The following is a 27,123-nucleotide window of genomic DNA, read 5'->3' on the forward strand; positions in this document are numbered from 1 at the left end:
GTTCAAGGATTGATGATGACAGCCCTTCTCAAGTTTCAGTGTTGCCGGGAGCTGGAAGAGGAACTCAAAGCCACATGTTGGGAGAGACACTTAGCAGGAAGTCTCCAAGGTAACACGTTTTCTGTTTAGATGCACAGCTGCTTCTAGAGGAGCAGGAGCAAGGGGACACCGGTGGTGACAGACCATCTGGTGAGGAGACGTGCCCTAGATGGACATACATGGGTTAAGATGTGGCGATCAGCCGGGCGCGCACGCCGCACGCCTTTAATCCCAGCACTCGGGAGCAGAAGCCAGGCAGATCTCTGTGAGTTCAAGGCCAGCCTGGGCACCAAGTGAGTTCCAGGAAAGGCGCAAAGCTACACAAAGAAACCCTGTCTCGAAAAACCAAAAAAAAAAAAAAAATGTGGCGATCGTTCTACTCCAATATGCTACAAGGCAGTCTTATGTGGAATAAATTATGATCATCCTATTGGCTTTGACAGGATATGGAAACTGACCAGGGGCAGTCTCTTCAGGTTATTCTGTGACAAAAAGACTAGTAAAATGTCTCTCATCTGTTGCTGTTTTTTTTTTGGGGGGGGCTGTCACCCAGTGCCCAAATAATCATACTGAGGTTTATTCTTAATTAAATGTTCAGCCTTAGCTTGGCTTGTTTCTTGCCAGCTTTCCTTAACTTAATTATCCTATCTTTTGCTCTGGGCTTTTTTCTCTTATCTTACTTCAAATCTTACTCACTCCAGGAGTCCCCTCTTTCCTCTCTTGTTCCTTGTCTTTCCAGATTTCTCCTATATGCTCTCTGCCTGCCAGCTCTATTTCTCTCTCTGCATAGCTATTGGCCATTCACCATTAGACATCAGTGTTTTTAGACAGGCACAGTAACACAGCTTCACAGAGTTAAACAAATGAATAATAAACAGAAGTAACACATCTTAAAATAATATTCCCCCAAACCCATCCACATGTAGATTATACCTATGATTATCAGCCAACCTCCCCTTCCCCAATTATTTCTTGGTGACTGGGTGGAGGACTTTTGAGCCATAGTATAGTGATGGCAATGGACATGGTGTTGGTTTGGATGTTCCCCATCACATGTTCGAGGCTATTGCTGTGATGTTTGAATGAGACTCTCTTGAAAACCAAGTGCTGAGCCCTGGGCCATAGGTTCTGTCCTTGGTCACATGCTTGGACAGGAGCAGCAAATTCCAGTGCATTGTGTGTGAGAGAATCCTTACTCTCTCACCATGGCACATCCCTTCTGCGGCTTTGTGGGCACGTAAATGTGTCAGCCTTAATATGTTTATGATGACAATCATGCTAATTGATTAGCAGCCCCATGTTTCTTATTGATCATCTGGCTCATCTTAAAGGCAATATTCACATATTCAAATAGCTAACAGACAGGACAATTAGTATTAGTATTGCTCATTACTATTACTTAACCTTTCCTATGTACTTGATGGAGCTTCACACATACACACCTGTTGTGAGATATTTATTACACTGTGTGAAGATATGTCACTATGATTGGTTTAATAAAAAAAATATATATGGTCAATAGCTAGGCAGGAGATAAAGGCAGGACTTCTGGACAGAGAGAACTCTGGGAAGAAGAAAGTGGAAGTCACCAGCCAAACACAGAGGAAGCAGGACATGTAGAAGGAGAGGTAAAAGCCATGAGCCACATGGCAGCACACAGCTTAATAGAAATGGGTTAATTTAAGTTATAAGAGCTAGTTAGAAACAAACCTAAGCTAAGACCAAGCTTTCATAATTACTAAGAAGTCTCTGTGTCATTATTTGGGAGCTGGCTGGTGGGACCCTCATACAATACTCAATAACTTTGTGAGCTATATAATGTAACACTGATTTTCCTATGACCGATTCAAGGTTTAGGGAGGTAGAGTACTTGACTTAAGGCCACAAGAACTGTCTTGAGCCTTGAACACAGGACTCTTCCTCCTCCATCCTATGGCAGCTGGCCATACTCTGGGTAGCCACTCTCACACAACATGGCACCATTTCCAATTCTCTGAGCTACAGCTTCAGATGCAGTTAATGTGTTCTATCCAGAAAAGGCACAAAAAGAATCACAGTGATAACAGAGTGTGCTAACTCATCAGTATGAGGAAGAACGTACTGAAAGGGCATCTTATATACTCCTTTATTTGTGACTGTTAGAATGTCAGTATAATCAAGTGCTACATGTCCTGCTTTCAGGGTCCAATGCTCTCTCCTCTGTCACGGGTCTTTGTGCTCACACCCATTGCCTCACTGTGCTGAGGGCCGTGCTGAATGTTCTGAAGGCCGGTGAGTCCCCTGCACAGCCAGGAGGGAGTGACCAGCTTCCACTTCATGGCCGGCCTCCTGCAGGTGTCTAGCCAGTTCCTCTGCATCCCAGAGTCCTTGCTGGCTGTGGCCACAAGGTGACCAACAATATGTGGATAGAAGGGTGTGGAGACACATTTTCACCAACAGCCTGGCATCCACGAGCAGGGCAAGCAGCTCCTGGTCACAATTGGAGTCATCCACCTACAAGAAATAAGAAAACTGTGAGTGGGCATGTGCATCCTTTTCTCCCACGATTCCCTGTGCTCTCCACGAGGTTGTCACAGGTAGTCTGCTGGCCTTCAGTAGTATGCACATCTGTCCAACTGAAGACGACCCTACCCCAAACAGCAAGGAGAAACTGAGCATCTCGGGAGGTCAGAGATGGGACAACAGACACGGCTTCCTTTCAGCACAAAGAGACAACGTCAGACCCTTGTTTGAGCCCTGACTATTCCACCAATCACACACGGAGCCACACATCGTGTTTAAGCAGCAGCACTTCGAGGAGCCTCTTCCAGTTCAGCCTGGGGAATCTGCACTTTCATGTCTCAGTTCACACATAAGGAAATTAAAGTGCAGGAAAGGTTCGCTTAACATTGTGGAGGTTGTAGAGCCACAGTCTTAACAACAAAGTCCGAGCTCCGAACAGCCACATCTACCATTTCCTTTGACTTTTCACGTATGCTCCTTCACCCTAGTTTCTCTTAAATGCGGAGCCACATGAAGACACATTTTTTTCAGGGTAAGAAAGCCTTTCTTCCTGCTCTGGTGCGAGTGAACAGGAAAATACTAACAAAACAGAGGGGCTGAAGCTGTTTCTCGCTGAAGCCCGGGGAGACACAGGTCTCATCGTTCACGTCTACACATGGTTCTCCCAGCTTGGCCACTTTGTTTACAATTTTTTTCTGTTTTGCATTATTCTTCTGTCTTGCAAGGAATTGTCAACACAGACAGTGTATTAGAAATCATCACTGCCATCTGGCACATGGGACAGCTGCATGGCTGCTTCTGTTTGCATCACGGCATGCTTTAACTGTAGGTGTAGGGACCTCAAAAATGATGTGGCATTTCAAAGTCAATTAATTAATTAATTAGATCAACTATATCACAAAACTCTACTCAGTATGCTCTCTGCCTATTATGAAGAAGAGTAGGTACTAAAGAGGAGGACACCATCTACTGGAGCAAAGACTGAAAGCAGAAAGCCCAGATAATAAAAATTATGGGCTCCACTGACAGTGTGTCAGGATCGTTCATATCCCGACATAAACATCAGCTCCAGGGCACTTTCTTGTGACCTCTTCTAAAGCTGTTAGCCAGGCTCATTGTTCCTTCCTCCACACCTGATACAACCTCTTCATGCTCCGCTATGATGACCTCCTTCCCCTACTGAAGGGATGGGAAGGATGGAGGGCACAAGGGTTTAATAGTTTTTTCTATTTCACTACCCAGTGCGGTTCACATTGGTTAAATGGCCAAATAAGCTGACTTCAGTAAACGGTTGTCACAGCTTTATAAACTGTCTAAGTATGTGATAAAGATCTTATCTTGGCAGCAAATCGATCCCTAGGGCATGGATGCTGCTATCCATGCATCTCCATATCCTCAGGGCTCTTTCTCTGGCTTTTCATTTCACACTCTTGTTTTGAGGCAGAGTCTCACATGTAGCTCAAGCTGGCCTAAAACTGGAACTCATAGCAACCTTTTTATCTCAGCCTCTGGAGTGCTGGGGTGACAGTACAAACTACCACATCTGGTATATGCTTCCCAAATTCTTACAAAACACTTTTGACCTAGGAAAGTATTTAATGGTTTCTCTACACCCATCCCACCCTGCCCAAGCCCAACCCTGCTTTCACACTTGTCAGGCAAGAATCTTAATCCCACGGAGCTCCTGCATGCACCTCCCCACCATATGCACATCTCCAGAGAAATGTTCTCCGCTTCCACAGGACTCTGCTAGGATTGTTGCATCCTGATGTAATAGATGAACATTGTGTGGGCGCTTCGTGGTGGGTCTGTGTTAGCAGCTCAGCTCTGAGTTTGTACGTTCTGGGTTTCCTTCTACAACAGCAGCCCCTCCGGGGAGACTCCAGAGCCTGTGTTTACTCATGCAGTCCCCATAATCAGAGGGGCTGGCCATAGGACGGTAGTACCCAAGATTTGTGGAATAAGGATGTGAACGAATGAATCAGCCCACAGGCATAGGTCTTACTGTCCCACTCTACATGATTATCTAGTACATGTGCAAGCACATGGCATCTGGGTCACTTCACATGTCATTTTTCTGGTTTACCCTTCAAATCAAGACTTCAGCTTCAGGAGAGCAGCTGCATGCCAGACGGCCCCTGTCAAATATGAGATAAAGTTCCTGGATGAAAGGTTGAGTCCAGGCACTGCGAGTGAAATGTCCTAGGTGAGTGTACAAGGTTGGGGTGTCTAGATAGTTCCAGCTGAAGGAAGAGAGAGTTCCTCTGCAAAAGCTGGTCCCCCCCCCCCCCCCCCCCGCTGCTCGTCCAGACCTGATATCCATCACACTTGCTTCTGGTAAGTGGAGCCCCAGCCTTCCCGGGAGCTGCCCACAGCCTGGCAGGGAGAGAACAGGAGGAGCAGAGGCCTACTCAAGTACAGTGTTCCTCACTGAGATGCCCCCAGGAAGAGACAGAGCCAAGACCAAGAGTCATGGGCAGCTTGGGGATTTCTGCTCTTGCCCCTCTGGGTAGAAGCACAGAATGGCTTCAAAATTGTGATTTGCAAGGAAAATACTGTACAGACAATTATTCTGTACACATCTGGAACAAAACACAGAATGAAAAAGTAAACATGCAAGCAAACAAACAAAAAGCTGAGCATTTTGGGTTGAGTCTGTAATTCCAGCTCTTGGGAGACAGAAACATCAGATGCTCAAGGCCAGCCTGGGCTACACAGTGTGTTCAGGGCCATATTGAAAAGTAGGAAAGGAGGAGGGTGGTGGGATGGCTCAGTGGGTGACGGCTTGCTTCCCAAACCTGATGACCTCAGTTCCATCCCTGGTGGGTTCCAAAAGTTGTGCTGTGACCTCCACACCATGCTCTGGAGCGTGTGTGCCCTCACACACACTTACGAGTAACGACAGAGATAGCTCTTGTCTGGTCCATTCTAACTACTTCAGAGGGAAGTGTGCCGGCCAGAAAGGAACCGAGCAGCCGTAGCCTTAGGTCAGCGCCGCTCCACACGCCTGTTTGTCTTTTGTCAGCGCATCCCAGCCAGACTCTCTCTAATCCCACACCGCCACAACACTCTAGGCACTACCCACATTGTGTTAACTTGTTAGGCCTCAGAGAGCTTTTGTCTCAAATTCTAACTGAAGCTTTTAATGATCCGGCGCTGCCTACTACAGAGGGCAGTTTCTGTTTCTCCACCTTTGTATCCTAACCACTTCTTATCCTTGAGATTAGAAAGTAAAAGGAAACAAAAATACTCTGGGAAAGAAATCAGTCCTCCAAGCTGGGGTCACAGGAGAGCAAGACTGCCCACACTCCCTTCCAGGAGCTGCGAACTGACAGTCTTTTCACAAGGGACCATGTCATTTTAGTCTTTTCAATAACACTAAGACTTCTAAAGAATGTTTTTATGGTTTCCATATTTTTATATCCAAAAATTTTAATGGCTGCAAAATAGACTATTGAAAAGATGTCACCACTTTGCTATAAATTTTCAGCTGTTTTAAACACAGATTATTGAAAGTACAATGGGTACTTTTCATGCACATATTCTTCTTTATTTATTTTTCCCATACTATAAATCTCTAGGAGAAATAGTATTTAGTTGAACTGTGTTGTGTTCCTTTTCTGCATTCCAAAATTGCACAGGTGCTCAGCCTCTACCCTAGGGACTGCAGGCAGTGAGTAGGTTTAGTTAGAGACTAGGCCTCCTAAGAGGTGATAAAGGCGAAGGGGTGAGCTGAAGGCACCAGGGTGGTCTTTACCCCACTACAACTGGTGCCTTTTTAAGAGCCAACGCTGAGGACACACACACACACACACACACACACACACACACACACACACCACAAGCTGGGAGCTACATGTCCAACAACAGCCACTCCCCGACAAAGGGAGGCCTCAGAGGAAAACCAGCTGGCTGCCATCATCCTGACTTCAGACTGCTCATCTCCAGAACTGTAAGACAAGCAGGCTCTGCTCTTGAGGCCGTCCAGCCTGGAGAATGGTTATGTGATCCTGAACCCTTTTCTGTTACGGATATGTGTCTAACCTGTCTGAAGTATGTGAGGGGGACACACGGCCAGGTCACAGTAGCGGTGGTATCATGCGGGTGTGTCAGCAGTAGGTATTAAATAAAAACAATGTGTTAATTTAGGAGCTAGGCCAATGGTGCTCACAGCTGCTTTATTTCTGGACTCATGTATTTACAGAATTAAATTTCCCCCACATATTTCCTATCACCATTTGTTGCTGTTGTTGAGGGAGAACTGGGACCTCTGCTCATTTCCCAGAACTTGGAGTCTGTGTATCTGTCAACCCTGGCTTCACTATAATGGACACTTTGTCTTACTATTTATAATTCTGCTTTTTTATTTTTTTGATAAAGACATAGAGATTTTTATATTTTATATTGTTGGGAAATCAGTTTTGTCTTATAATTTTCTGACTTTTAAAATATGTTTAGTATGAGTCTTAAGTTCTCTAGGAATTGACTTTGCCTTTGGTATACAGCCTCAGAAAATCATATATCCTTGCTATTGGCTTAACTGGTGTGGTAAGGGCTCAAAGGGAAAAATAGTCCATTGTTCTGGGTCTCAGTTTGGCTGTGATATAAGCATGAACAAGTCTGGAAGGGCTAGTTGGTTTCCCACTAAACAAATGACTTAAAGTGAAGACAGTCCTTTGAGTTAGAGATCATTTCTAGACCTGGGTCTATTACTAACATCTATAAGGCCTTGCCAAAGCAATCTCTCTGGACACTACTTTCATATGAGAAAGGCATTGTGTCCATGGCCCTGACAGTATCGCAAGCTTCCACGTGACTTGCACGATGCCTGGTGTGCAGTTCAGCTGCAGTTATAATAGTAGACAAATGGGAATAAGGAATTTTCTAGAAGGGGAAAGACTCATCTCCTTCTGTGTTTTCATGTTGGTGGTCAGTTTTTTGAGGCTAAATAAAACTCTGCAGATCTTGGGAAAGAAATGTATAGATGTAGACACAGAGTACTGCTATCTTCCAACCATTAACGTTATCTCTAGTTCCTTTCTCAACAATACCTAATGAGCCTTCTCTGAAGTAAAGCCTTTGACTTTATGGATCTCCATCAAGCTAAGAGTAATTACAGTAAGGCGGTAAGCTGTATCCCAGCATCATCATCCGTACAGGGCTTCATCTCCGTGACTTTGAAGATCATTACTAATGCTTCACTGCTTATTTTAGGGAGGACATTTGCCTCCTTTTCACATGACACTCATACTTTGTAAGTTATTAAAAATATTAACCTACAGTTGCAGAAGAAGCAAAGAGCAAGCCAAGTGTATACTTCAAATGAAAACATGCACGATAATGTCTGTGTCCTGTATTTGAACATGACATTCCGACTCCACTTCCTCAGCAGACTGAGAGTTCTACCCCCGGCAGAACATCTAATACACTCTGGCCCAGCCACCTGGTTTATGATCTAACAGCACGGGCAGAGGACCTTGAAAACTCCAGCCTGGTCGTGGCTGTGAACAGAGTCGGGTGCCAGACTTAGGACTCCAGTTCACTGCTGTTTCTGACTCATTCTATCCTAGAGATGCTTCATTTAAAGAGTGATGATGTCTTATTTCATCTTTACGTATGTCCTGCAAATAAATGTCTTCCTCTTTACCCGGCATCGGGCTGAGCACACAGGTGCACAGTGCGCCTGTCTACAACATAGGTCAACCAAACACGAGGGCTGCTCAGGACTGGCTGCTCAGAAGTCAGATAGGTTCAAGCAGGAGTGAAGCAGCTTTCCGGCACGGGAGGAAGCAGGCAGGCCCTGAGAGGTGCTGCTGCAAACTCTATCGTCAAGACAGCCGCAGGGCTGTGAACCATTTGACGGCGAGAAAGGAACAGTGCTGGGACTTCTGTGTTGACACGGAAGTCCACAGGTCCACATTTCTGAGCACAGAGGGCCCCACCACAGAGCTGGAAGAGTAGAGACACTAACACTGTTTACTTCTAGGTAGGAAAGTGCTCCTCCGTTGGTTATTTCCATCACTGGGCCACTCAACTAAACTGTTCGGAAAACACTTTGAGAAGAAAAAAACCAAAACCAAAGCCCCAAATCTGACATTAGGGTCAACCCCAAAGGGCTCTGCAGACGCAGAGCAGGTCATGAAGCCCCTCATCCCTGACCTGCTATCGCAGTACAGCAAAACAAGAAGGAAAGTGTGTGAGCCTGAGGTGGGGCTGTAGGAGAAAACAGCAAAGCATGAAAGGGACTCCTCCCAGGAAGAAACTTGGAGAAACTGAGGCGTTAGAGAGGACAAAGAGAGGTGGGATCCTTGGTTTGAATGGAGCTTCCAGACCCACGCAGGCTCTTCTGAGCACTTTAAAGGTTCTCCCTCAAGCTCAGACACTGTGTCCCAGGATGCCAGGTTCTGGTGCCTCGATGCTGAGATGAAGGCATCACACTGGCTAGACCTGGGAAGGACTGCCATGGAAGAAGGGCCCAGCTCACTCTGAATCACTGAGTCACTCCCCAGGGCACATGATCAAGGGTGGACGCCTTGTTTAGGGGCTCCTAAAGGTGCAGTGCCCTGTGGTAGGGAGGGTCCATCTCCTGCAGGGCCCTGTGGTAGGGGAGGGGTCCATCTCCTGCAGGGCCCCATGGTAGGGGAGGGGTCCATCTCCTTCAGGGCCCTGTGGTAGGGGAGGGGTCCATCTTCTGCAAGGCCCTGTGGGAGGGGAGGGGTCCATCTCCTGCAGTGCTCCGCCTTAGCCTGTGAATGAGAGGCTTACAAACAAAGCCCAGCTGGGTGACTCAGGGGCAGCTCTCTCTCATCTTTTCAGTGCTGACATTTCCACATGTCAGGGCCATTCCACAGTCTCGTTTCTTTGGAGGTAACTTACATAGCAGAATGACTTAGCATGACTTTCAACATTAGGTCTGGCTGTGTGACTCAGTGTCTCACCTGTGAAAGTGTTGTTGACGAGATAGGGAACGTTCTTATTGTCACATCTGCGACAAGTGGGGCTTGAGAGATGTAGTCACCGTTAAAGGAGGGAGGCCCTTGGTAAGGTCAGAAATATGGTTTCCTCTTTTATACTAGAGGTCTGGGATATGGTCTGGGGACAGAGGGACTGGGAAGCACCAGAGGAGGACACAGTGAGGGCAGGAGCCACCAGGCATCTGGAACAGTAAACAGAGAAGATTTCGGTTCACAAGACTAGTAAAATATGTCTGCTAACTTTGCTGAATGTGTTTGCGGGTTTTGACCTGAACAGAGAGAGAACCTAGCAATCAACTTCAAGCATGCCAAGCAACAGCCTTCTTGGCCAGCGCTGTACTGTGAGCAAGCTCTCATATCATCAAGACTGACGGAGAAGTCACCCAGTAGACTATCACAAGGGGCTCTGACTAGTCATCGACAATACCATGTCAGGAAAGACTGTTTCCTACCCAGGAGAGAGGCTTCTGCCTATCTGTATAAGGTCACGTGCTAAAGACTAGAGGTATGCCACTCCAGCAGCGCTTAGAGGGAAGGGGTCCTGCCGTTGAAGGGAAGGCTGCAGCCAGCTCCGCAGCAGCACTTAAGCGTCTTCCCTATAACTGCAAGCAGCTATAAAGCTGTCAGCATCTGAAATGAACAGCGAAATAATACACGCTACTAGCAAACAAGTGCGGGCGTTTCTCCTTTCAGATCTGCGCACCGTGTGGACCAATTGCTGTCAGAGGATCCCTTTGCCAGATGTTATTTTTTTAATGCCAACAGGAACTACGATCAACAACCAATAAGGGGAAAACTAAAGTTATTGATGAACCTTAGCCCTTACTAATGGGCAAAGTGTGTGTCAAGGGAAAGAACCACAAAAAGCAGCACAGGTTTTCTAGTTCCCACTCAACAACCAGGGACAATTTAAAAATAGCTGGCCAGCAGCACACAGCCCTGCCTGCTGAGGCCCTTCTCTGGGGATGTATGAGATGAGCCTTTCCCGGTGTTGGAGAACAATGGCAGGCTATAGTAATTGCATCTTCATTTATCCAGACCTCTTGAAACACAAATCACAGAGATGAAGACCAGATTATGTTGCCAAGGTTTCTGAGGCTACAGAGGACAGAATGAAGATCTGTGTCACAAGGACACCATGATTCTCGACTGCAGTTCTCACAGGAGATCCACCTGCCACAGTGTCAGAGAACCTGACATACACAAGTGTGGGATACTAGTGAACTATGAAAAAGGTCAGTAGGCCATGCCAATGCTTACAATCTCGGTCATGATTACTGTAGTTACTTACACCAGATTTTACCTTGGGAAAGATGGGTGACAAGCATCAGAGACCTTACTGTTCATTTCCTACAACTGAACCTAAAAAAAACCTTTAACAATTCAAAGTGAGAGAGTCTATTAGCTTTTAGCTTTTTCAGAGCAATGTAATATGTCTAAGGATGCGGGCTGTCCTAATATACACTCACCTTACGGTAGACTCTCGTCACTGGATTTCTAAACGAGGCTGTCTCCACAAAGTGAGAGAGACACACGTACGCAATTTAGACTTGCTGGCTTTTCGCTTCCGGGCCCGATGGGCACAGCTGGCGCTGGCCCTGGCTTCACGGCCCCCAGGCCCTGCCCACAGTGCACAGAGCAGTCTCAGTTTCCCAGTCTTAGCATGAGGCAGCACTCCACAAGCTCCGAGGACCTTCTCACGGAGCCCCCTCGGTGCCCAACTTTCAGACTGCTTCACTGACCTTTTCCCACTCGGACTAGATAGTGTCTTTCAGTTTTACGTGCTGAGGACTAGTAGCTCTTTTCTGGAATCGAGGTCCCTGCTGTTCTAGTCAACAGTTCTGACATGCACTATGGCATTCTTGAAGATGCAGAAGTGCTTTATCTCTACAATGCCTGTAATACTAGGGCATAGGTCATATCCCCCATCCACCTAAGGTTCCCGAAAAGACATACTCTGTACACAGTAGTACCATGAATACGGTGAGAGACAGGGATTTAAACGCTAGTTTCGGCGGGGAGAAACGTCGCCGTGTGGCTCTAGGGAGAATCACAAGTCTGGGTTTTCACCCCATCTCTTTTCCTTCATGATATATTACATAGAAAAAAAAACAGGGCGTCAAGCGTATCAAATAAACCTCACTACTCAATTCCCAATTCTTTGTTTTGTTTCGAACGCGAGCGAGGTGTGCGTGCGTGGCGCTTGTTGGTGAGCGTGTGTGCGCACTGACGCGACTGCTCTGATTTAGAACAGCTAGGCTCCATCCGAACTCACATTGAGAGATATAACCTGGCTCTATGGCCTCAACGGTCTTTCTCGGAATTAAGGCCTGTGCTGTGTTAACAGCCGCCACACCACCACTCACACTAACCTTAATTTCCCAATTCTCTATGAAGTTTACAAAACCCATCGAAACTATTTACCCCATCTAGAGAGCGAGGGAAGCCAGCACGAGGCCTGCACAACAGACACCCCATAATCGCCACAAGTGACTTGCCAGTCTGGCATCCCAAAAGTGTGCCCCGCCAGCCACTAAACATTATTAGTGTCGAATAACAGACAACCATTCCAAAGTCTGTGCCAGATTACGCTTACTAGTTTATACTTAAAAAGAAACAGCCTTGACAGAAGCAATGGATCTTCTAAAGGCACTGTTGCCAAATATTCCACATTCACATATAAACATTTTGCGGCGTTTTGTTCCATTAAACAAAATGTGAGTATATTTTATATATTTTTTCAAATCACATACATTCTTTTGCATCTATTCTTCTTAGAAATTTCTTCTTGCAAGCCAACGCACAGACCTTCTTGTTCTAATAAACTTTGGCCCGCTCTCTGTTACCCAAGAAGACAAACTGTGTACCATAGGATCGTAGCCAAGCGATAGAACAAATGATACAGAGCTACTCACTTTCATCTGTGTGTTCTGTGTAACATGATACCCACATGAAAACAAGGATGTTGTCACAGGAGGCTTGGGAAGGATCATTCCATGTGAATTGGCACAACACAGCCCGAGATCTACTGGAACTGTAATTTCAACGTTCCTCCAATCACGAAGAACACCGTCCTCGCAGAATCTACCAACATATGTAAGCGTCTCTGTGTCCAGCCCCCTGCTTACCTGAGGCTCCGTTCCAGATATTCAAGCCTCTGATAAGATGGCTTGGCCAGTGTTTGCTTGGACATTGCTTCTGCTTTAGCATCTACCACATACAACCTGCAGACGGAAGTCCGCCTCACAGATGGTCGTCAAATTTCCCAAGACCAGATCCAAGGGAGCACCTGGGGCTGCTGCTCTGCCCACTGGGATGCTGATTTCTCATGGAAATGTTTTGTTCCCGTGTTGTCCGTTCACGCCGGGAGGCTCTTGATGCCTATGATCAAGTGTGCGCACTGCCTGACTTTGAACAGACTGGTGTGCCGTCAGAGATACTATCTGTAATAGAGAGTCTGGGATTACTCACGGCTTTGTAAGAGGACTAATGCACTGCATTCACTGTGAACAAGAACATGTTTTTATTCAGAGGCAACCTTAGATGATCGCTGAGATTGCCTCAGGCCACTGCCTGCAGCTGTACTCATCGGTTCCATACCCGGCAGGCTTCCAGGACGCCCACAAGGAGAGCACTGGTGCCAGCAAGCAGCAGGCACATCCTTCAACACCCTAATCACGCGAAGAGGTGAGCTCCACTCAGGAAACACCGCGTCTCAACACGCCGCCCCAGCTCCTGCAGTGCGCCAGTCTTACACTGCCCCTTGTTAGTGTAGAACTGAGGCGCTCCTTCCAGGCACACACCTACGGTTGGCGTGTGAAATACCTGACTATCCACATAATCCTCTCTTATCAGTGCCTTTCTGTTTTTGTGGAGGCTGTCTCGTTGTAGCGATGAGTTCTCCACCTGTGTGTGTGTGTGTTGATGTGTGTGTGATGGTACTTGGCCTACCATTGGCCCCTTCTGACTTCATGTTTGAATGCATTATATTGGTATTTACTGTTCTATGATTGTCCTGATCTACATATATTTGTCCTGCATTATTGTTGTGTTTATAGTTATTTATTCTTTCTTGTGTTTATATCGTGTATGGATTTCCTTGATGCATGTATTACCTAGTATGATGATGTTATGTGTTCATGTCGTCGCGCCGCGTAGTAATGTAGAGCTCGGATCCCATGTCTTCCTTCACCCCCCCCTCCCCCCCCCCCCCACACCCCCCCCCCCGGCCTCCTCCACCCCACCACCACACCACTGCGCGACCATCTCTTCCCAAAAATTTTCTCTGTCGCCCCTCCCACCCGCCTCACATCCCCCCCCCCCCCCCCCCCCCCCCCCGCCCCCCCCCCCCCCCCCGCCGTAAGCTTGCCATCTTTCCAGATGGTCAGACATATCTGGATATATATGCTTTGAGTGCAGACACATTCCACTATGCGATCTAAGATGCCACAACTTCTTTATTCTCATGAGCACCTGTTTTCCCATAAGTAAAATAGAGGCAACTGTATTTGTTTTTGCCTCATTTTTTGTTTATGTGTATTGCTATTGATTATACTGTATAATTGCTAAGCATACATCACAGACTTACATAGCAGCTGTTACAAAATATTACTTAATGCTAACATCTAGTCATACCCTACTGAACAAAGGATTCTATGCAAGACATTTTTTTAAAATCATGCCTTAAAACTCTAATGATTAAAGAAATGCTCTTGAGTAATTAAGATATGTTATCACCATAAACTATCTGTGTTCAGAACACTGAACAACGTGGATCTCCAAGGTAGAGCATGAATTTATCCTTTAGTTTTATTATCTTACTGCTACCTGTCACCGAAAAAAGGGACTCTGAATATGAAGTAACGACGACAATCCTTACAACAATAAGCAGACACACAAATGTTTGCCCGCTGAGCTGGTCACCTTTAATGTCCTACTTTAGCTATGACACAAGAATCTGAACACTCGACCAGAAGTAGGCCCATCTATATTAAAGCAAATGTTTGGAAAAATGAAGGATCACAGCCCTGACATGGGTGTGTGTTCTCTTGTGCTACCCACAACGCAGAAGAGAACATTGGTAAAACTTCCAAACACAGGCAATTCTCAGCATCCCTGTCGATTCATCCACAATGAGTGATAATGTACAGAATGATGAGACGCTTTCCAACTGTTTACTGCCGAACTGAGCAGTGCTCACAGGCTCCTGCTTCTGACCGTCACCCACTGGCGGGCTTTATAGAAGGCAGACTCGTCATAGAGATTTTTCTGCTTCTTTCTGACCTGACCCTCACTCCTTAAGCCCCACTTCAATCAAACTCACTGCTTCACCAGTTGAGATGTTCAGGCGGTCTCTTACACTGGTCTTTGCTGGTTCCCTATCTGCGTAAGCGGAATCTGTCAATCTCCCCACAAACTGTGAACACAGTGCACGTACCTACTGACGGCCCAGTTAGCCTCTCTTCCACATCCCCTAACTCTGTTTATATTTTCATCCTGTACTTCTAATTACCTATGTCGCTCCCTCTTGGGCGTACCAGGTTCATCTATTCAAGAGTTACATGTACATACCCATTTAAATCGTAAATCGAGTCTCGCTTAGCACCTCTTGTCTCATGTTTATTTCAATATGCTATCACTAATTGTCCACAAAGAGCCTCAGGCCATTTTCATGTCTAGACCATTGGGCTGTCATTCTTAATCATCGGCAATTATTATCGAAAATTGAGCCCAGACCATCTGAAGAAGACAAGTAAGAGTCTTGTATCTTAGATTATAGTATCATTGCTGTGATAAACATACCAAGGCACAACTTCGGAATAAAAGTGGTTATCTTTATGCTATACTCCATCATAAAGGATGCATGGACAGACCTGTTAGGTAGGAACTGACTAGCAGGACCATGAAGGAATACCGTAATTCCTACTGTTGGTCAGCCTGCTATTTTATATACCACCCAACTCATGAAGTCGAACACACCTCCCCCCAATCAATTCAAGACAATGAACATCTCAGACTTGACCATATCATTGATAATTCTGGATGCGGACATCCATGTCTAAATTAAGTTCTTCTTCCCAGAATGACTTCCGAAACTCATACCTTGCATAAAATCAAAGCGCAATAAGCAAATGCCCAGGCCAAAGTATGATTGTTAGTCACATAGATGCCGTTTTGTGATCACCTTTAGGAATCGTTATAGTATCTTAGCTAACGCTATTTGGACCAACATACTCATTTCGATATACGTAGCTTCGGTCTTCTCAGTGCTTGTTATTGCAGAGCGAGAGAGCAAAGGTTTACAAGGGGCAAACTAACCTGCAAGGAGTCACAGCCGCAGATGCGAACGCACAAATTCACTGATTTACACCTCAACAGTTTCAGTTGCAGACCTAAGCATGCAAAGAGAGAGGGACAAGTTAAGAATCGTCCCAGTAACATGCTAGCCGACAAGCCTTAGCCGGATATCTGCCTAGAGAAGTCAGCCCATTCCACTGACACTTTTCTTGCCTCTATATCAACTGGTACTGGGCTACTTAAGACTGGATCACATATCACATTATACTCATGTGTTTACATACATGACAGAGGGTGGAGCAGTGTCGGGATCTATACATGCAGAGGAAGCTGAGTCTGCTCGCACCTTTGGTAGTTTCTGATGTGTCACACTGGTAAAGAGCTGTGGTTTGCAGGGATCATGGACTCCTCTCTCCGGACGCTGCTCAAGTCTGGCTGCCCTAGGCCGGACTTCTGCTGCCAATGTGCTTCCCATCTATCATCTCCACTGAGCTCAGGGTTCTGCAACCCCCTGCTATTGGCTTGTAGTATACACCACCGGTATTTTTGTTCCAAAAACCTTAAGAGGCATTTAAGCCCTCGTTTCAACGATAGAAGGACGTGAGAGGATAAGCAGCAGAAGAGAAAATAGTGGATTTATTGGGAAAATCTAAACAAGCTCTGCACTTCAAAGCAGCTCAGCTGTCGAGCAGGCTGACCACTCTTGAGGTTGCCAAACCTGGGCTCTAGCAGGCTCTCTGGGGACTTGCTCACACAGCAGCCTATAGCTCTGTGCTCACTCCTGCAGAGGAGTCACTACAAGCGCAGGAAGCAATGAGTTGACTCAGACACACCTTCCTTGTTCATTGAGTACATTATCCAATCAATCTCTCAAGTCACTTTAGAGGAGAACTTTATATTACACTGCCAATAGACGCAGGCCTCGAAAGCCGCCCCTCCACACCAAACTTGCAAAACTTCGGTACACAGGCGTTACAGACGCAGTATTTTCCATTTCTGTTCTTTTTCCATGGGAAAACACCATAGCGGAGGAAGCGCATATAGGTAACATAGGATTGACAAAAAGTGCTCTGCAATTCTGGTGGCCAGAAAACTAAATTATTCACCCTCATTACGGTGACATACACCTAGAAAGGGGGGGTGGCCCCACCTCCAGATGCCTATTCAAATGTGGTCATGGGGTCACATTAACCATGGCACCAAAAAGTAACTGGGTAGGGACTAATTTCCGCACCACAGGAGGAATATTATGAGCTTCTGACGATTAAGTGGACACCTCTAATGCGGCAGCTAAGAATAATTCAAACTTTTTATTTTGTAATATTAGTTTCTCTCCCTTAGTAGCACTTTAATGTGTTCATGACCCTTTAACAATAGAAATAATGTTATCAATCTACTATCTCTGTAATCATGACATGCAGGCAATTTTTATATGCATGCCAACATAGGGAGGAAATTGCACTTAAGGAGCACAGTGAACACGCGTCGCAACGCGCTCCTTCACTTAATTACCTTTTATCCGCAAGTGATACAGAGAGACTGTCTAGGCTACTCGGACAACAGTATAATCCCCTTCCCACCTCAGGAACTCCGATCTGGAGTGGTGGCGATAGAAACCCACAGAGCAGCAACCAGCCTTAGAGCCTGAACACAATGGAAGGAGAACAGAATCTAAAGACCTAAAGTAAGTCTTGCTAACTGCATTCAAATAACAGCACCGCTACGTCAACCTGATTGGTCCAGATTGGACATGCCTCCATCTCAGCATATGAAAAGCCGAGAGGCTGTTTGCCATATACTTACTTGGGCCAATGTTAAACTATGTTGAGCTTCATCTCCTGCAGAGTTTGAAATTACCAACTATAATTCACTCTTCCAGGTCATACCATCACGCAGGCGCACTGTATCCAGCAGCACATACATATGTACACCGTAGCTATCCAGCAGGCCATGGTACACAGCTCCAAACTCACACTACACTACATGTTTTAGTACTGGCACTTTAAATATTTTATAGAACCTCTATCATTTCCCTGGTTGGAGTTCTCTCTTAAACAAATAAGTCTTTAAAAATTCAATAAAAACACTTGCTCGGTCCCAAATTTAGAAAAAACAATCCATTAAATGTTCATTCATAGCCAAGAGTGGTTTTCCTGAGTGATCACATTGAGGATTTACAGGATCAGATTTATAATTCTGCTTTCAAGTTTTATGTCCTTCTGGTGGAAACTCAAGCTAATTAATTAGTTTAATGCCATTATCCAAAATGCTTAAATTTAAGACATACAGTTGCTCAAACAGTATACTGCTGAGTGGACTACAGCAGGCTACTATAAACTAGAGAATATATAAAACGTTTCTATGTTTGTACATATTAGACACTTCAATCATGTGAGTCAAAGTGAAGTGACTGAGTTTCTGCTGTAGGGTGCAGAGAGGAACAGCTGTGGCCATCCAATCTCCTTACAACGACACAATGAAAGTATGCAAGGATCAGTGGTTACTTGGTGACCGGTACAACCAGCCTGGTTCATGCAGGTAACACCTGAGCCACTGGGTTCCTTTAACTAGGACTGGCCATAAAAAGGCCTCCGGAGGGAGCTGCACTGTCTGTGCCTTGCAACTGTAAACGTCAATGCTTCGGCGTGCTGGAAACAAGCGAACAGACTTCGGGACTCCCTTCAGGCCTGCTCTTTCATTTGCTCCTTTACACACCTTTGGCCTTCACTCGAATTGCTTAAGCTAAGTGTTCTGGACAGCTACTGCAACTGCCTAGAGCAGAGGCTGTGCGAAGCAAACGGATCCCCAGGAAGCGCTTGCCCCGTTCCACTCACCTCCGGGCAGCCTCTGCTCAGTGCTGTACAGCGAGCGGCACATCTTCAGCACCTCGCTCCCCAGTTCCCGCTTATTCTCTGCTGTACATCTGGTCAGCATCACCGTCGACAGTCTCACCCAGGGATTGCTGGAGAAGTGTGCAAAACATTGGAGGGATTAACTCTCTCACAACTACACAAATTAAAACAACCACAGCCAAATCCCACTTATGGAATGAGGTGCTTATGCGGTGAGAGTACATAATGTGCTCCTTTAGCCTGTCCTCTAAAGAAGATGACACGGAAGAAGATGTGCGGGCCACTGTGGCATGAACAAGCAGTGGGCAGCCTGGGATATTAGATGTCCTGAGAGCTCAGCTCTTGAGCCCATACACAGATCCAGACTCAAATTCTGACCCCATGGTCGGACTGCCAGTAGTAGAATCTTTATTTCTCACTCTCTGTTCTGTGGTTTTAGTGGTGCCTAAGATCCGGGAAGCTGCAGTTAGCAAGCAGTTGCAGGTCCTGAGTAGCTTTAGCACAGACCCCAGGAAACACTTCAGAGGACATGAAGGTCATACGCTGAGCAGTACTGGTGTGACAGCCAGGCATGGTAGGACATTGAAGGGCTGGGGGCTCACTAGTTCAAGGCCAGCATGGCTAAATAATCAGATTCTGTCTTAAATGACAGCAAACCCAAACTAAACAGTTTGGGTGAAATCCCCACTGTTTAGAACACCAGTCAGCATGTCACCACTGTCCCAGACGACAGACACTTAAGCTATGCTTCCTCTTCCTTTCTAAAGGCATCTGCGCTAACAAACAAAATAAGGTGAAGTTCTTCCGCAGTTTGCTTCAGGAGTTCCGAACAGTCCCACCTAGGCTCAGGCCATGAGTCTCTCCCAGATGTCTTTCCTGCTCCTAAAACTGCTCCAGGGGAGTCCATTTCTGGGAAGCATTTTCTTTCCCATTCCAAGAACATAAAAGTTTGCTGGCCTAGGGCAGAATCGCTCACTGAGTACTAAAGAAGATCAGTATTGAGTGAAGAGGCTTGAGCAGGTTCCCAGGCCTCATGCTTTCTACCCATGAAATGCCAGCTTCAGACAGCAGTTGTTGTTCAAAGGAAACCTGGCTGCTTCTCCCAAAGGAAAGGGGTGGTCACATGGCCACAGCACAAGGACGAGGCAGGTACCACACCTATTCTCTCAGCAGGACAGAGAGGAGAAACCAAGCCTATGATGGGGCCAGTCCTGGTGAGAAGTCTGTCTCCTCACTAGCTATGTGCAACCTGAAGTTACTAGCTTTTGAGACTCAATTCCTTCATTCTCATAATCAGGTAAAACTACCCTTTTCGTGTTCATTGTGGGAATGATTGGTAATGTATGTAAATTGCATGCTCAATATTGTAGTGCTTAATAAATGGGAATTATTTGTTCATATGAATCTCAAGGTTTGCCACTGTAAGCTTTGTTAAAAAAAAAAATCAGGCCAGAAATTTCCTAGTGAAATATCAGAACAAAATTATTGTGCTCACATAATAAATTAGACATGGTTATGATGTATTGCATGATACTTCTAAGAAAACTGGGTTTAGGTACAAGGAAAAATAGAAAGATACTCCAATATATCAGAAACATTTAGATTGCCTCAGAAGTCAAATAATGATCTCTCACACTCATATATCTTTTTTAATCCACATTTTGGTTTTTTTTTTAGTTTCAGTTACCCATTGAAAAATTGGTCCAAAAAAAACATGAAAAGTAAAGTCCATAAGCAATTGCATGGTGGTCCAGTGTACCCATGCTGCGTGGTTCCATCTTTCTGTTAGTCACTTAGTTGCCGCCTCTGTTTTAATAGATTGACTGTCAACAGTATCAGAGTGCCCACACTTAACTAATCCTTATTTAGTCAGCAGGTAGCTAGTCAAACAGAAAGATAGTAAGACAATGGCGGCTCCGACCCGCAAAGGGAAGCCAGAAAGTGCCTCCTTTAAGTGAAAGCTGCAACGTTATCAACTGTAGGGAAGAAAAACCTGTGTGTTGACATTGCCAAGACCTGTGCTGGAAACAAATCGACCACCAGTGCAGCTGTCAGGCCGGAGAAAGACAACAGTAGTCCACTGCACCCTGAACTGCGAAATGACAGCCACAGGAGACCAAGGAGATGGCTTAGTGGGTAACAGAACAGTGCTTGCCCTGCAACATAAGCCCCGAAGACATGAGTCACAGCGCCAGTACCCCATAAAAATACCTGGCATGTAACCCAGGACTAGGGCTGAGAAGGAGGGTACAACATGGCTGTTGTTCTGTAACTAGGCTGCGAGAGGAGGTACCAAACAGGACTGTGGTCTGTAGACTAGGGCTGGAGAAGGAGGGGTACAGACATGGCTTGGTGTGTTGTAGACTAGGCTGGACTACAGACATGCTGTGTGTAACCCAGGACTAGGGCTGCAGAGGGGAAGGGTACAAGACATGCTGTTGTCTGTAACCCAGGACTAGGCTGGAACGAGGGGGTACACATGGCTGTGTGTGTAACCCAACTAGGGCTGCAGAGAGTTAGGTACTGAGACCTGAATGAAGCCGTCAGCCTTCAGCTCTGTCTGTCTCAGGCAATAGGGTGTCGAGAGGGAGCGACCCTCTATAGGGTGTGCTCTGGCCTTCATGTGGTGTGCACACCTACCTACATGAATATACACACACCCCAAACACAACACAACACACATTTACTTTTAACAAAATTATCAGGCATAAATTCATTCCTGGTACTATATACTTGGTTAAAAGCCCATGCTGGGAAGTCACAGAATCCAGAGTGTAACTTGCGATTGTTATTTTGCTAAACGACATCCTGTCAAACTGTCTTCTAAATACACACATGCGTGTATTCATTGACCTAGGCTGCTCTCTGTCTGGCCACAGGAGTTTCCTGTTGCAGTGGAAAGCAGCCAATGGAGAGATACCTGACTGGTCAAAGGACTGAGAATAAGAGACAGTGTGCATCCGCTTCACTGGAGCATTTATGTTAACCCAGCACTACGAAGGCTCGGACACTATTGGGGAAGTGGTAGGAGAGGGATGAGCCAGAGAATGGGCAAGAGTGCTTCAAAATGCCGGCTTCGACAAGAATCACGCAAGCTCAGGCCGGCAGCACCCCAGCATAGGTAGGGGATGCAATCTCCAGGTCCCACCACTTACAGAGGAACTGTGGCTGGCCACTGGGGATGGTTTTATTTTTTTTTTTTTTTACCAAGGATGTGGCTACCAATAGATTCCCATGCTGCAGCAGAGAGTGCCATATCCATGTATATAAGGCAGCAATATCTTGACTTAGTGGGTTATCAAAAAAAAAAAAAAAATATGAATTTGGGAAGGGCATATTGGTCTGGTGGCCCATAGAGGCTTTCTAGTGAGACCTTACTCAAAGTCAGAGAACTGAGCTTGCTTTACCCAGCAGAGCTGGATAATGGGATGACTGGACCACAGCGTAGTTACCAGGTGTTTGAAGGTCTACACTTGGCTGTATGGTGTGCTTTGATCTTGCAAGGGGTAGGTATTTTGCCTCTTCCCTTGGCATATTATAAAAAACCCTTTGGAATAAAGCTCTGGGCAGCTAGGTATTGACCCAGGCCCTCCCGAAGCTATCCCGTGTCTCTGTCTTTCTCCTCCTTGTCTAGGTCTATCTTTCTACCTAATATTCCTCATTCCTCTCTTCCACCTAAAAACCTTCAAAAGGTGGGCAGGTTGGAGCTGAACTCCCACAGACTCCTACATGCTGGTGGAATATCAGGCGAGACTGAGAGAAAATGGGGGATAGCTAAGATCATTTCACTGTATGCAGGTATGAAATTCTCAAAAAAAAGATTTTAAATAAATAAAAAGAGAAAAATCATAGCTGCAGTACATAGAAAGTATTTGCTAAGATGGAAAAAATATTAAATCTGTGCAGGGAGGTACAGGAAAATGTATGGGGAAAATGGTAGGACAGAGTGTTGCACTATCCACATGTTCAGAGTGCTTGGAACATATGCTCCTCATATACAGGTCTGTCTGAACACTAATGTGTGTGCAAGTACACACAGGCTCTCTCTCTCTCTCTCTCTCTCTCTCTCTCTTCTCTCTCTCTCTCTCTCTCTCTCTTTCATTGCCTTCGCTGCAGACATTACATTTTCAAAACTGACATCCAGACAGCGGATGTTGAATTAGGCTAAGCTTATCTTAATACTTACACACAGTCACTTTTCATAGGTGGCCAAGCTTGCAAGAGTAAAATCAAGTGCTGAAATTCGACCTCATGGTGACTAGCTTCGAGGAGCTCCGTGAACAGAGAGTAGCGGTTTCCTTCACTCTCAATGGCAGCTATGTCGACCTGGAGGAAGCAATAGACAGTTGAAGCTGGTGGCAGTGCGGAGCTGGGTCACAGAAGACTGAATGGGACTGTCTCAGAAAACATGTGCAACACACTGAGTGAAAACCAAATACCATCAAAACCCAAAGCAGACCAAAACTCTGCTATGGTCTGGACGTTGTTTGCCACCTAAAAGTTCTTGGGTGGGGAGGCTGGTCCTTTGAGGTGCTTATTGGTCCCAAGGTTGCTGGTACAACGGCCTTTGGAAGGGACTATGGGATCCTACTCTTCCCTGGCCTTGCATTAATGGCATGATCCCTTCCGTACCCAACTGCTCCTATCAGAATGCGGCACAGTCAAGAGACCCTCACCTGAGCTAAACCAATGCCAGCAGCATCCCTACAGTGTCTGTGCCCACAGTGACATAAACCTCTGTTCATTACATATTCAGCATCCCTCTCAGGCATGTCACTCCAGTAATGAAGAAACACCCTAATCCACAAACCTTCACAAGTTCAAATGCTTATAATATCATAAACTATGGAGAGCTACAAGGCTGCAGGGAGGCCCCAACTTTCCTTACCAAAATAAAATCAAATAGCCTTCTGCACACCAGTGAATGGCATTTAACATGTTAAAATACAAACTGCTTTTACATTTGAAACTAGTATTTCAGCATACTTAATAGTAAATGAATTTTGAAAGTTTAAATTGTCTACAATTAATTCCCAATGTTCATCAGAAAACCGTTTGCCTCCATGTGCCTAGAAAGTCCTCTAATTTGAACCAAAGGTTCTATGCACGCTCACTTGTCACATGATGCTCCTGCTACAAACCAAACCAAACACTGTTCAAGCCCATCCTGCTTCTGCACAACCAAACGGCTTCTCCTCCAATCCTGGCCGTTGCAAACGCATGGCACGTGCAGCACCTCTGGAGGAAGTGGCAGTCATTTCACACCGAGAAGTGGTTCTGACGTCAAAGTAAGCCAGCCTGGATCCCCCTGACTAGGTTCCTCTTCACACGGGTTCTCAGCATGTGGGTGCACAGACGATCATAATGGCACATGCATGATGACATGTGTTCGCAGGAATTCAGATGGCCACATCTTGAAAGGATACTTGAGAATGGATTTCACTTACGTATTTGCTAATCTGCCATGCACTAATGCACGTTTCTAAGACATTTATTTAATGGCCATGATGGCTCTGATCTATGACACCATCTGAAAAAGTCACGCCACAGATTCTGCAATGTTGTAAATGGTCATGTGTACTCTGAAATTATCAGTAATTGCTACAGAAAGTCCGGGTCCCACAGAGACCTGCCAGATCCTCCAAAACCCACCTTTGAGTCTCAGGCCATTCATATCTGGAATAATAGCCCCAGAGCGCTTTACAGTTTTTGAAATAATTTCATGGTACAGCAGGCCAGTTGACTCCAACCACAGCTCCATGTGGGGGGACACTCAGGGTTGGCAACCTCACAGAACATATAGACATTGGCTCAACTGTCCCAGTGCTGGGACTCTCAGGTGACACAGCCAAAAGGTAATCAGAGCAGCGTGTTCCGGCAAGAGGAGTTAAACACTAGATAAGCTCGACATTATTTAAGTGAGGCTTCTAACTGAGAGCAGGCAATTGTCTCAGTAGTAAAGAAACAGATTTGTAAAATCTCAAGTAAGACTTGCAGTTATCCAACCTCCTCATCTTCCACCATCTCCAGCCTCAAAGCCTCTTGAGGTTTCCTGCTCACAATTATGCACATTCTGCCTCAGCTACCTGGAACTGTTCCTTGGCCTGGCACATTCTTCCTCCAGATACTGGAGGAAGCTTAGAAGCCCGTTTCCTCAAAGTGATGTCACCCTCCCACCTTACCCGCCCTGCTTACGGGCCCGAGTTGTACGGCACCCCCATGCCTGCACATCTTGTTCTTTCATTTTCCCTCTTAGTACTTAAAACCACATGGTGTGTAATGAGTACTTTTCCCATGGAAGAACTGAGAGGCTAAATGCACAAATAAATGATAACTTATCATTTACAAGACAATTTAGCATAAGCAATGTTAAATCCTCATAGACTGGCCATAACATATTGGTTGGTTTTGTTACTGGAGATAGAACACTGCCAGCACAGCAAATGATTGGCTAGTGTTACACTCACTAACAGTAAAGATCTCAGTAAAGCCCCTCGCTCTGGGCCTCATTTTCCTTACTTGAAAAATGGGCTTTAAAATGGCCAGAAGTCTCAGGTTATGAGGGTGCAACTTGATGTCTGCATCAGGGAGACGGGCCAGTCAATGGCTGACCTCTTCATGCTTTGTAATCTTAGTTTCTATTTAGAGTTTACCTGAGCAAAGGTTTAAGCTTGAAAGTAAGGCACTCAAGACCCACCAAATGGTACACTGTTAGCATTCTTAATAAATACCACGATTCCAGAGTCTACGATTAAATGCAAGATAATTAACGATGACAAGTCGCTTTCCCTCTTATTACAAAGCACAGGATCTATGTGGGTTGTTTTCTAAATATGGTATATATATATAGAGAGAGAGAGAGAGAAGAGATTTCTTTTAAAGTCATATTTTTTTTTAATCAAGAGATTTTTCTATTCATTACATACATAGATTCACCTGTCTTCCCTCCTCCCGCCCCTAGCCTTTCCCCCTAATCCACCCTCCATTCCCACCTCCTCCAAGGCAAGGTCTCCAAGGGGAGTTAGCAGAGCCTGGTACAATTTTTTAACAATATCTAGATTCAACTTCTTCCAAAAATTGTAAAAAGCTTATAAAATTAGAAAAGATTTCATCAAAAAAGGAAATCTAACTATAAATTAAATTTGCATATATTTTATTAGTTTGATGAGAATAGTTTCAACTTATTAATGTTTTTAATCGTATGTTTTAATCCCCCCTCATCCCCTGACACACAGCTGTATGAATGCTCACCAACCGTCTCAATATCCTAGCTCCTTTTGAGAGAACAACCCCAAAAGCCCCGTGAGCTCTCCAGTTTGAGGAAAACAATTGGCAGCATGTGCTGCCAAAGACACGAATAAAACATTGGAGAGAAATCTGAAACTTTGATGTACGTGTATCTGCCATAAGTGTGACACCTTCCAACAACGTGCTGGTGTTTCTAATGAGCTAGATCGACAGTAACATGAACTGGATTCTTAATACTATATAATAAACAAAATTGCTTTTACATAGGAAATGGACCGATATTCAGGAGCTACATGACTTAGTCAACAATAACTTTCCAAACAGTCAACATGTTTTCTTCAAGATACATCAGAGTGAAAGGCAGACCAATGGGTTTCTTGTCTAGTTTTACAAAAACTACAGGGAAAAAAGCTGTTGCCATGGTTTCAAATTCCACATGGTAACTGATACTTAGGATAGTACCACTTGTAGATTTGCTGTAGCACTCAAGAATAGCGTCTCACATCTATCGGAAAAAACTACTGAGACATTTCCTTCCTCAACAGTGACTTTGTGTCTGTTTGGGTTTTCTTCATGTGCACTGAGCTCAACACTGTATTTCATATGCTCAACACAGAAAGAGATGCTCTAGTCTGGAAGAAACAGACTTAGCAGAGACTGGATTTTAATAGGAAGAAGCACGAAATTAAGAGATGGATAGAGTCAAGCCCAGCCAATCAAGGATATTCTTCCATTCCCCTAGGTGTTTGTATGACACGTGGCACACAATGAAATAGGAAGATACTACATGGAAATGAAAGATGTTGAATACATTTTCAGAGGAGAGCCAGAGAAATGTTATCTGGAAGGCTGCAGCACTCACTTGGTAAAATGACTAACGACATAAATGGATGGACAGCAGACCATTATTAAAATTGCCCGTTAATGCAACATATGTTCTAAGGACTCTCCTTCCTGCTGGAATTTGAAATGGTGGAAGCGAAGGGGAACCACGGCAGATGGAGACTGTAAAATCCCTCACGATTCTATCGCTGACAGTTTTAAGACAGGAAAGACGCAAATCCAGTGGACTTCCCTGTGGCTTACAGAGGGAGGAGGAGTGGAAGTGTGAACTTTTGCTCACCTGTACACGCAGAGTGGAGCCTCCATCCCAACAGTATGGCAGAGCCAAAGTATAACAGTTCCCTTGACACAGGCTTTGGGTTGTAATG

General features: G+C 45.3%; 1 pseudogene; it reads right to left on the bottom strand.

Annotated features, from left to right (window-relative positions):
* Positions 1 to 2,271: 2,271 nt before the first annotated feature.
* The window catches only part of LOC114692027, a 266,238-nt pseudogene continuing 241,386 nt past the window's right edge, over positions 2,272 to 27,123 (bottom strand).

This window comes from Peromyscus leucopus, unplaced genomic scaffold, assembly GCF_004664715.2.
Source record: "Peromyscus leucopus breed LL Stock unplaced genomic scaffold, UCI_PerLeu_2.1 scaffold_192, whole genome shotgun sequence".
In the NCBI taxonomy this organism is placed as follows: Eukaryota; Metazoa; Chordata; class Mammalia; order Rodentia; family Cricetidae; genus Peromyscus; species Peromyscus leucopus.